General features: G+C 39.6%; 1 protein-coding gene across 1 annotated transcript in view; it reads left to right on the top strand.

The window, feature by feature from the left end:
* shq1 (SHQ1, H/ACA ribonucleoprotein assembly factor) overlaps positions 1–9,166 on the top strand; it is a 138,167-nt gene continuing 129,001 nt past the window's right edge. The window contains exon 1 of the mRNA XM_059944336.1: positions 1–154. The gene's annotated coding sequence lies outside the window, so the exon portion shown is untranslated. The remainder of the gene's footprint in view (positions 155–9,166) is intronic.

Below are 9,166 nucleotides of genomic sequence, written 5' to 3'. Positions count from 1 at the left end.
GCGGACCATGAGGCATCGGGGTGACGGCGTTACCACGGGAGCGAGTGTCCGGCGGACAAAGGGAAGTGAGCCGTGTCCACTCAGTCCAACAGCGCTGCTTGCTGACATGCCTCGATCGGGCCGGCGACTCTAAACCGGATGCAGTATTACTCCAGTTAGTAGAAATTGTTGTCTTTTCAAAACGTTGATTCCTCCGGTGCGTGGCAGTAAATAGGTTGTGAGTAAAGGTGTTTCACTAACTCTGGTTCCACTGCAGTTTCCATATTCACCTGCTTTACAGTCGCTAAAGAAATGCGGCGGCTGCTGGATATTTGAAACGGAATGGAGCTCCCAGGAAATCTCGGAAGTGTCCAGCAGATGGGGCGGGATCTGTGAGAGTGAAACAGATCTAACTTTCCAGATGATCTGAAATCAGATTTATTTGAGTGTTGCTACAAAAAAAACCAGAATGTGGTTTCTTTAAAGAGCAAACACGAGGGAATCTGCAGATGCTGGAAATTCAAACAGCAACACACACAAAATGCTGGTGGAACACAGCAGGCCAGGCAGCATCTATAGGGAGAAGCGCTGACGACGTCTCTGCCCGAAATGTCGACAGCGCTTCTCCCTGTAGATGCTGCCTGGCCTGCTGAGAACGTAGTTTCTGTTATTTTGGATGAGAATTCGAGCAGAGGCTTAATACTGTAGAGAGTTGTGCTGTGTAGTATGTGCGCAGCCTGGATAACCAGTGCGGGTTTTACTCAAAAATATACACGTGGCTGTGCTGATTTATGACAGCCCGAAGATAATGAATGTTGACGGTCGGAAGTGAAGTTGTTTGGGTGAAGTGTAACCTGTGGAAAGATGTACAACTGTGTTCAGTGACTTTAGAAAAAGTCAACGGGAAATTCCAAGCCAAAACTTGACAATGCTAATTAAGTGGGGAGACTTAATTGCTGTGGCTTTCTATTTACTGTAAGATGAGAACAAACGTTTGCATAATCCACCATCTTCTAAAAGTGCAAGATTGCTACCCTTGTAACAATATTTTTAGGAAAAAATAAGTGTTTTTGTTAACTGGCATTTTGTAATATGACCTTTTTTGTTAAAGAAATTGGCCTTTCCCAAATTTAAGAGATTTTTATTACTAGAGCATGTTTATCCTATTTCATAACCCACAACCTCCAAAATGCTTCCCCACTTCCCCACTCTGACTAGCTACATATTTAAAGGTGTGGTCCAGTGATGTTCCTTCTTTTGTTGGTCTGTCTACATAGTGCGGCATAAAGCTCTCCTGGACATACCTCAAAAATTTCTTCCCCTTTGAGTCTTTAACACTCAGGTAATCCCAGTTAATATTTTGGAAAACTGAAATCCCTGAGTACAATAATGCTATTTGTATTTCCTCAGTTCTTCTGTGTTGCTGTAACTGGTTGACTGTTTGAAAGTCTATAATACACACCAACTGCTGACTACACCTTGTTGTTTCACACTTCCATCAATGTCTTTGCACATCCTCACTCAGCACTGAAGTAATGAAGTCTTTGACTGACAGTGCAGTATCTCCTCCCCTTTTACAACCCATCGCCCTGGCCTGAAATCTCTACACCATGGTATTGATTTGCCCATCCTGCTTGTTCCTCAACCCTGGGAAGGCACGGTCAGTGTGTCTCTTTACAGGGGCAGCGATCACAGATCGGGGTTCGGTTTCCCCAGCTGAGTATGGAGTTTGAACATCCTCGTGACTGGGTGTCCTCAGTTCCTTCCTCATTCCAAAGACGTACCGGTTGGGGCTAGTGAGTTGTGGACATGCTATGTTGGCTCCGGAAATACGGTGTCACTTGCGGGTTGCCCAGCACAATCTTTGCTGATTTGATTTGATGCAAATGACAGTTTTCACTGAATGTTTCAATGTACCTGTGACAAATAAAGCTAATTTGTAATCTTTTTCCTGTCTTAGTGATGACAGTGATATTTTTGTTGGTTAAACTCTCTGTTAGATACATTTTAAGACCCTTTTCAAAAAGGGCTTATTTCAAAACTTTATAATATAATTATGAAGATACGTTCAGAGCCTCTTTATAAGACTAAAAAGGATTGGGAAAGAGAGCTTAGTTTTAGTATTTCTAGTGAGAATTGGGATAGAATTCTTCAATTAGTTAATACATCATCGTTATGTGCCAAACATTCACTAATACAATTTAAGGTCGTACATAGGGCCCATATGTCCAAGGATAAATTAGCTCGTTTTTACTCTCATATAAGTCCTATTTGTGATAGATGTCATTCTGAAATTGCGTCTTTAACTCATATGTTTTGGTCGTGTTCATTTTTGGAGAAATATTGGAAAGATATTTTTGATATTATTTCTGCGGTTTTGAATATCGATTTACAACCTCATCCTATTACCGCAATTTTTGGTTTACCAATGTTAGACTCACTGCATTTATCTTCTTCAGCCCGTCGAATGATTGCATTTCTAACTCTGATGGCTAGAAGATCTATATTGTTGAATTGGAAAGAAATTGATCCTCCCACTGTATTTAATTGGTTCTCTCAAACTATGTTATGTTTAAATTTAGAAAAAATTAGAAGTGGTACTTTTGAGACTTCTATTAAATTTGAAAAGTTATGGAGACCATTTATTCAACATTTTCATATGATGTAATATGACCCTGTGCCAAGTTCATTTGATTTCCCAGCTTTTAGCTTATGTATTTTGAGAGGACCAGAAGTGACGGCATTGATGAATATTTATTCTTGTGAGATACTATAAACAGCCCCCTTTTTTTTCTCCTTCTCTTTTTTTTGTTTCTTTTTTTATTACTTATTAGTTATAGTTATTAGATTAGCTAGTTTTGCATTATAAAATTTTTTTTTGTTTTTTTTTCTTTCCTTTTTCTGTTTTCTTTATATTATACATTATGAAATATTTAGATTTACTATGTCCATACATATATCTTATGGGTTAGGTCTTGGTAAACCCATATATATTGTAACTATTATGTATGTTTTTTTTCATATGTAATGGAATGTGTATGTTGGTAATTTCTTTATCAATATATCATTTGTATTCTGTCCATATTACTAATACTAATAAAAAGATTTAGAAAGAAAAGAAAGAACATTTTAAAATTAATTAATCTTATTTATTTGTTTGAGATAATGTAGAATTAGCCCTTCTGGCCCTTTTAGCACCACTGCCCAGCAATCCCTAGCCTAATCATGGGATAATTTACAATGACCAATTAACCTACCAATCGGTACGTCTTTGGACTTTGGGACAAAACCAGAGAACCTGATTAGTTACCGGTGCAGAAAAAAGAGGGTCGATCTGATTTGGTAGGTACTCAAGTAGACTGTCTGTATTTTCTGGCATAATGCATGGATACTGAATTCTTTCAAACAATTGCCAGAATCTTGCTTGACTAGTTGTAGGGGGTGGGTGGGGAAGCTGTCTTTATCAAATCTTTCATGTGTGATCACCCCCTTGGCCATGCACTTTGTGCAGCCTTACCTTCTTTGAGAATGCATCTTTGGTAGGAGGGCCTGGGAGGAGAAACCGGGATCCATCCTGAACAGCTGCATGACACAAGACTGGACAGTTACCTAGAACATAGAACATTACAACTCTGTACAGGCTTTTTGGACCATGATGTTGTGCCAGCCTTTTAACCTACTCTAAATCAATCTAACCATTTCTTTCCACATTACCTGTGTGCTTTGGGTTGTTGTCCTACTGAAAGATGATTGGCCTCCCCAGTTTAAGCTTCCTGGAAGAGGCTAGCAGGTTTTTATCCAGGATCTCTCTGTGTTTAGCAGCATTCACCTTCCCATCAAACCTGACCACATTTCCAGTTCCTGTTACTGAATACATCCCCATAGTATAATTTCTACCTCCACAAAGCTGGTGTTACCTGGTTGATGTGCAGTATTAGATTTACACCACACATACCACTTAGTGTTGAGGCCAAGAAGTTCCACTTTAATCTTGTTCGACCACAAGACTTGCTTCCACATCTTCACAGTATCTTCTAAATGACGCTTTGCAAAGTCTTTAAGGGCAAGGATATGTTTTAGCTAGAACTTCGTGCCACTCTTCCATAAACACCTTTTCTGTGCAAAGCCTGAGTGATTGTATAGCCATGGACTTCATCTTCAGTTGCAGCACTGACTCTTGCAGCTCACTCACAGTGACCTTTAACATCACAGTAGCTTCTCGTACAAGTACCATTCTTCTCTGGCAGCTATGTTTCGAAGGGTGGCCTGACCTTGGCAGTGTGACTGTGGTTTCTTATTATTTTTCACTTTTTCACGATGGATTCTACTGAGCTCTGAGGTACGTTCAGTGCCTTTGAGATGGTCTTGTATCCTTCCTCAAATTTGTTATTCTCTATTATCATTTCCCTGACTCGCCTTGAATACTCTGTTGTCTTCATTTTGGTTTGGTCTGTTGAAAATTTACCATACTGTTGGAACTTGCAGAGGGAGGTGCTATTTATTCTTATAAATTCATTGAAATCAAGTGATCCTCCAATTTTCTACGTCAACAAATTGGGTGAGGTACTAAAGTAGTATATTACTACTGAGGAGAGTTAAAAAAAGATGAATACTTATTCAACTTCTCTATATTTTAATTTGAAGTAAATTGATAACAGGGTTTGGAATTTTTCTGTTGATTTGACATGATGCACAATGTTTTGTAGATTAGCTCAAAAAATCCTACTTCAATATATTTTAAATTTAGAAAATGAGACAGTAAAATGTGAAAATATTTTTGAAGGCTGAATACTTTTTCAAGGCACTGCATCTGCCTCTACCACCACCTAGGCAGTGTGTTCCACACACCCACCACTATATATATATATATATATATATATTTATTAAGTATACGCCACCAGTATATATATATTTTTTAAAAAAACTGCCTCTGACATTCCCCCCCCACAAATTTTCCTCCAATCTCCTTAAAGTTATGACCCCTTGTATTAACCATTTATGCCTTGGGGATAAAGGTTTAGAGCTTGGTCTGTAACCTGCTATTTGTTGGCAATTCAAGTCATCCTGCAGACACTTCTTCAATGTTAAGAGTGAACCAGCTTCCACAATCCCATCAGGTAATGTATTTTAGCCGATTAGTAGCAAGTAACATATGAACAAGGAAGAATTGGCCTGGAAATCATTACAGATGAAACAACAAAACAATTTTCTCAGTTGTACAAAAATTGCATATTCAGGCCACTTAGCTCCTCAAGCCAAATCCACTATCCAGTAAGATCATAATTGATTGGATGATTGTTCCCAGGGACTGAAACAAATATTGCTGCTGGGAAGCACCAACACACGGTGGAAGACCCTGGCGTGTGTGAAACCTGCTGGTCTTCCAGATCAAAATGTTGACCCTGACTGATTGCTGAAAACTAAGATGCTCTTAGGTTCAGGACCGTATGCTAATGGACGTGCTGAAACTGGATGCAGCTGGCCTGCCATTGCATACAAATTAGTTGGGATCTTGGTTTGAATCCTGAGAACTATTTGTTGTAAGGTTGTGAATGAATGAGTTATGTTATTGACTTGATCATTCTATATTGCAAACTTGTGGCTTTGTCCTAAATAAAGTATATTTTGAAGGAGAAACCAATGGGCCTTTTTATTAGATTCTGGTTTGAGTTCATTAAGGGAGCATAGGGACATCTGTCATGCACAACTTACATGACCTCCTATTATGATGGGAGGCTATGTTGATCTTTTAAAGCTATGCTAGCTCTCTGGGCATTACCATTTACCGCTAATTTTCCCAGTAACCTCTTTCTCCATGGTCCGTCAACTTAGTGCAGATTCTGTCACTCCTCTGCATGCCAGGGCAATTTTACAGTGACCAATTAACCCATCAAATTGCACATCTTTGGGATGTGGGGAGAAACCTTTGTGGTGACAGGAAGGGCATTCATACTGTATACAGACAGCACCAAAGGTCAGGATTGATGGTGCTGCAGAAACCAGAACCCAGAGAATTTTGCTGACCTGCTGTTTTGGTCTAGGGATATAATGATGTCCTCAGAAAGAATCATACCTGTAGACCAAAATGGCAAGCCAGTAAGAATCTTCTCTTTATCCCTAATGAGAGAATATTACAAACACTTTTAATATTGTTCAAGCAACCTTATTTTTCAGACAAAGTAATTTTCTGTGGGTATTAAGTTGATAGCAAAATGTTTGAAGTTTCAAAACTATTACACTGGACAACAAATTTTTTGTAAAGTTTCCTCAGAATTTTTTTGTTTATGATAGACCTCTTGAAACTGAACACAAATATAAGTTCAGACTACCGTAGATTTTGGACTACAGAGCGCACCTGATTAAAAGCCGCACACTCTAATTTTAGAAAGAAAATCAATTTTGTACTTGTACAGGCCGCACCGGACTTTAAGCCGCAGGTGTCCCACGTTGTAATATGAGATATTTACACAGAAAGATATTACACGTGAGGATTTTTTAACCTTTAATTAAATCCGTATGGTAACATAAACAAATACATATTGCAAATGCTTTTTTTCGAACAGTGCCTGTAACACAGCTACTTTTAAATGTACATACGTATCGGTAACACGCAAATTACGTTGCGTATACTTTTTTACTGAACAGTGCACGAACAACATTCCAATATCTCCTAACGACTGGTAAAAAAAATATATATACTGCAGCCTACCAGGAAAAGTTATTGATCGCCTTCTTCATTTTCCTCCTGCGCACTAAAACCATCAAAGTCCTTCAGTGTCCGAATTGAACAACCTCAGGATCTCGTCACTCACTTCAGTCTCTTGGTTGTCGCTCTCACTTGAGCGCACGCGGTCCTCTTCATCACACAGCAGTCCAGCCTTTTGAAACCCGCTGGTGATGGTGGATGTTGTGACACGGCTCCACGCATTTAGGATCCACTGGCAGATTTGAGTTAAAGATGCTCTTCGCATGCATCCTGTTTTGGTAAAGGATTTCTTGCCGCTCGTCATCCAAGCCTCCCACTCAACGCGCAGCGCCACTTTAAATGCCCGGTTCACGCTGATGTCCAGTGGCTGCAAATACTTCATGGTGCCCCCAGGAATCACAGCTGGAATTGAGTTTGTACTCTTAATGGCAGCTTTCACTGAACTTTCATTGTCAGCCGCTTAAAAATCACCATCGGTGGAAGCTTTAGTCCGGATGCTTTGCAGCTCAGAACACAAGTAAAATGCATTCCCTCATGGCCACTTGTTTTCAGTGTGATGGACGAGTCACCTTTTTTATTAACAGTCCGAGTGAGAGGCAGGTCAAACGTCAAAGGTACTTCATCCATATTTATGATATCATCTGGCCCGATGGAATTCTCCGCTATCTTTGTTTGAGTGAATGTGCAGAAGTTAGCAAGATTTTCCTCGTGGTCGGGAGGGAGCTGCTGACACAGAGTCGTGCGTACCCTGACGGACAGGCCTTTTCGTCTCATAAATCTAAAACACCACGATGGCCCACCTCTAAAATCTTCGATTTTCATTTTGGTGGCGATTGCTTTAGCCTTCAGTCTGATCTGCACGGTGGAAACACCACGGCCGCCTGCTCTCTGTGTGTTAACCCAGTCTTCAAGAAAGTTTTCAAGTTCGGGCCATCTGCTATGATTACCTCTGAAAGCTTTTGTCGTCTTTTTGCATTGACTCAGTTCTTCATGCTGGCGTCTCCACCGTCTCACCATCGATTCATTTATGCCAAGATTATGTGCAGCAGCTCGATTTCCTTCTTCAACCGCCAGATTGATCGCCTTTAACTTAAAAGCTGCATCATATGCTTTTCTTCAAGTGTTTTCCATGTTGATGAGGGTGAGTACAAATGACTGATTTACAATAATTTAACTGTGAAAGTGCGCTTGATTTATCGTACAATTTCATTGGACCTCTGTGAACCACTCATCAATTTTATTGGTCTACTGTTACGAGGCAAAGTGTTTTTGGCAGCATGAAAAAAAAACATGCATTAGCCGCACCGTAGTATAGGCCGCAGTGTTGCCGCAGTGTTCAAAGCGTGGGAAAAAAGTAGCGGCTTATAGTCCTGAATTTGGAGAAACAAGAGATGAACTTTTATTGAATACAATGTGTTAATTGCATAACAATACTGATGCTTTGCAATAGTTCAACGAAGCTAAAAATGTTTTGCTGATGTTTTCATTTGTACTCGGTGTCTAAGTGTCCAACAATAATCAACCGGCATTAATGGATTCTGGTTGCCCTGATACCATTTCTCCATGACTGCAATGTCCTTATGAAACCTTTCACCATGACAGCACCAAGATTTGCAGGGAAGAAGTCCAAATGGGAATGCAGTACAAGAATCTTCAGTGACATGTTGCACTCCATGGTTTTGTATGCTTGAAGCATGTTGTCAACCAGTTGCATGTAGTTTGGTGCTCTGTAGTTACCAAGAACGGCATCCTTGAATGCCTTCCATGGGATTTTCTTTGGTTCCACTAGAAGTTCTTTGAATGGCCTGTCGTTGATAACCTGTTTGATTTGTGGACCAACAAAGATGGCTTCGTTAATTTTGGCATCATTTATTCTGGGAAACATTTGTCTAAGCAATGGAAATACTTCATGGAAATTCATAGCCTTTCTAAAACTTGTCTTGCCGTGCAGCATCCACCTTGCCTAAGCATGTCTGGACAAAATAGAAAACTTTTTGGCTTGCAACATTTTAATTGACTTGAATAATGAATTGAAATAACAATTATAGGTGATATTAAAAAAAAAGGTGCATGATAGGGAAATTTCATGGTGATTTTCATGAGCAGCAGCCCAAACTCCATAAGATACACTGAAAAATATTCAGGAAGCAAAATCTTTTTTGTTTAGTTGTTATGGCCATTGTGTTGTCTGTTACTGCATCCTGCAAGTTACCCCATTATAATTAACAGATGGTTTGTTGTAGCTGTTGATTGAGGATGAATATTGACCAAGATACCGGGAGAATAATGCTTTTTAAAAAAGAGGATCATGGAATTCCTTTATACTGAAGCTACCAGATGGAGCTGAGCTTTCCAGTAGGGCACAACTTTCTCAATATTAAACCAGATATTGAGAAATCTTTTTTTTAAACCAGTAGCTTTAATCTCTTGCATGTGAAATTGAAAATAAGGAAGTTAATTGCTGCCCCAGTTTGATCTGGT

The sequence above is a fragment of the Hypanus sabinus genome, chromosome 19 (assembly GCF_030144855.1).
Source record: "Hypanus sabinus isolate sHypSab1 chromosome 19, sHypSab1.hap1, whole genome shotgun sequence".
Classification (NCBI taxonomy): Eukaryota; Metazoa; Chordata; class Chondrichthyes; order Myliobatiformes; family Dasyatidae; genus Hypanus; species Hypanus sabinus.
This window is presented reverse-complemented; position numbering and strand designations above follow the sequence as displayed.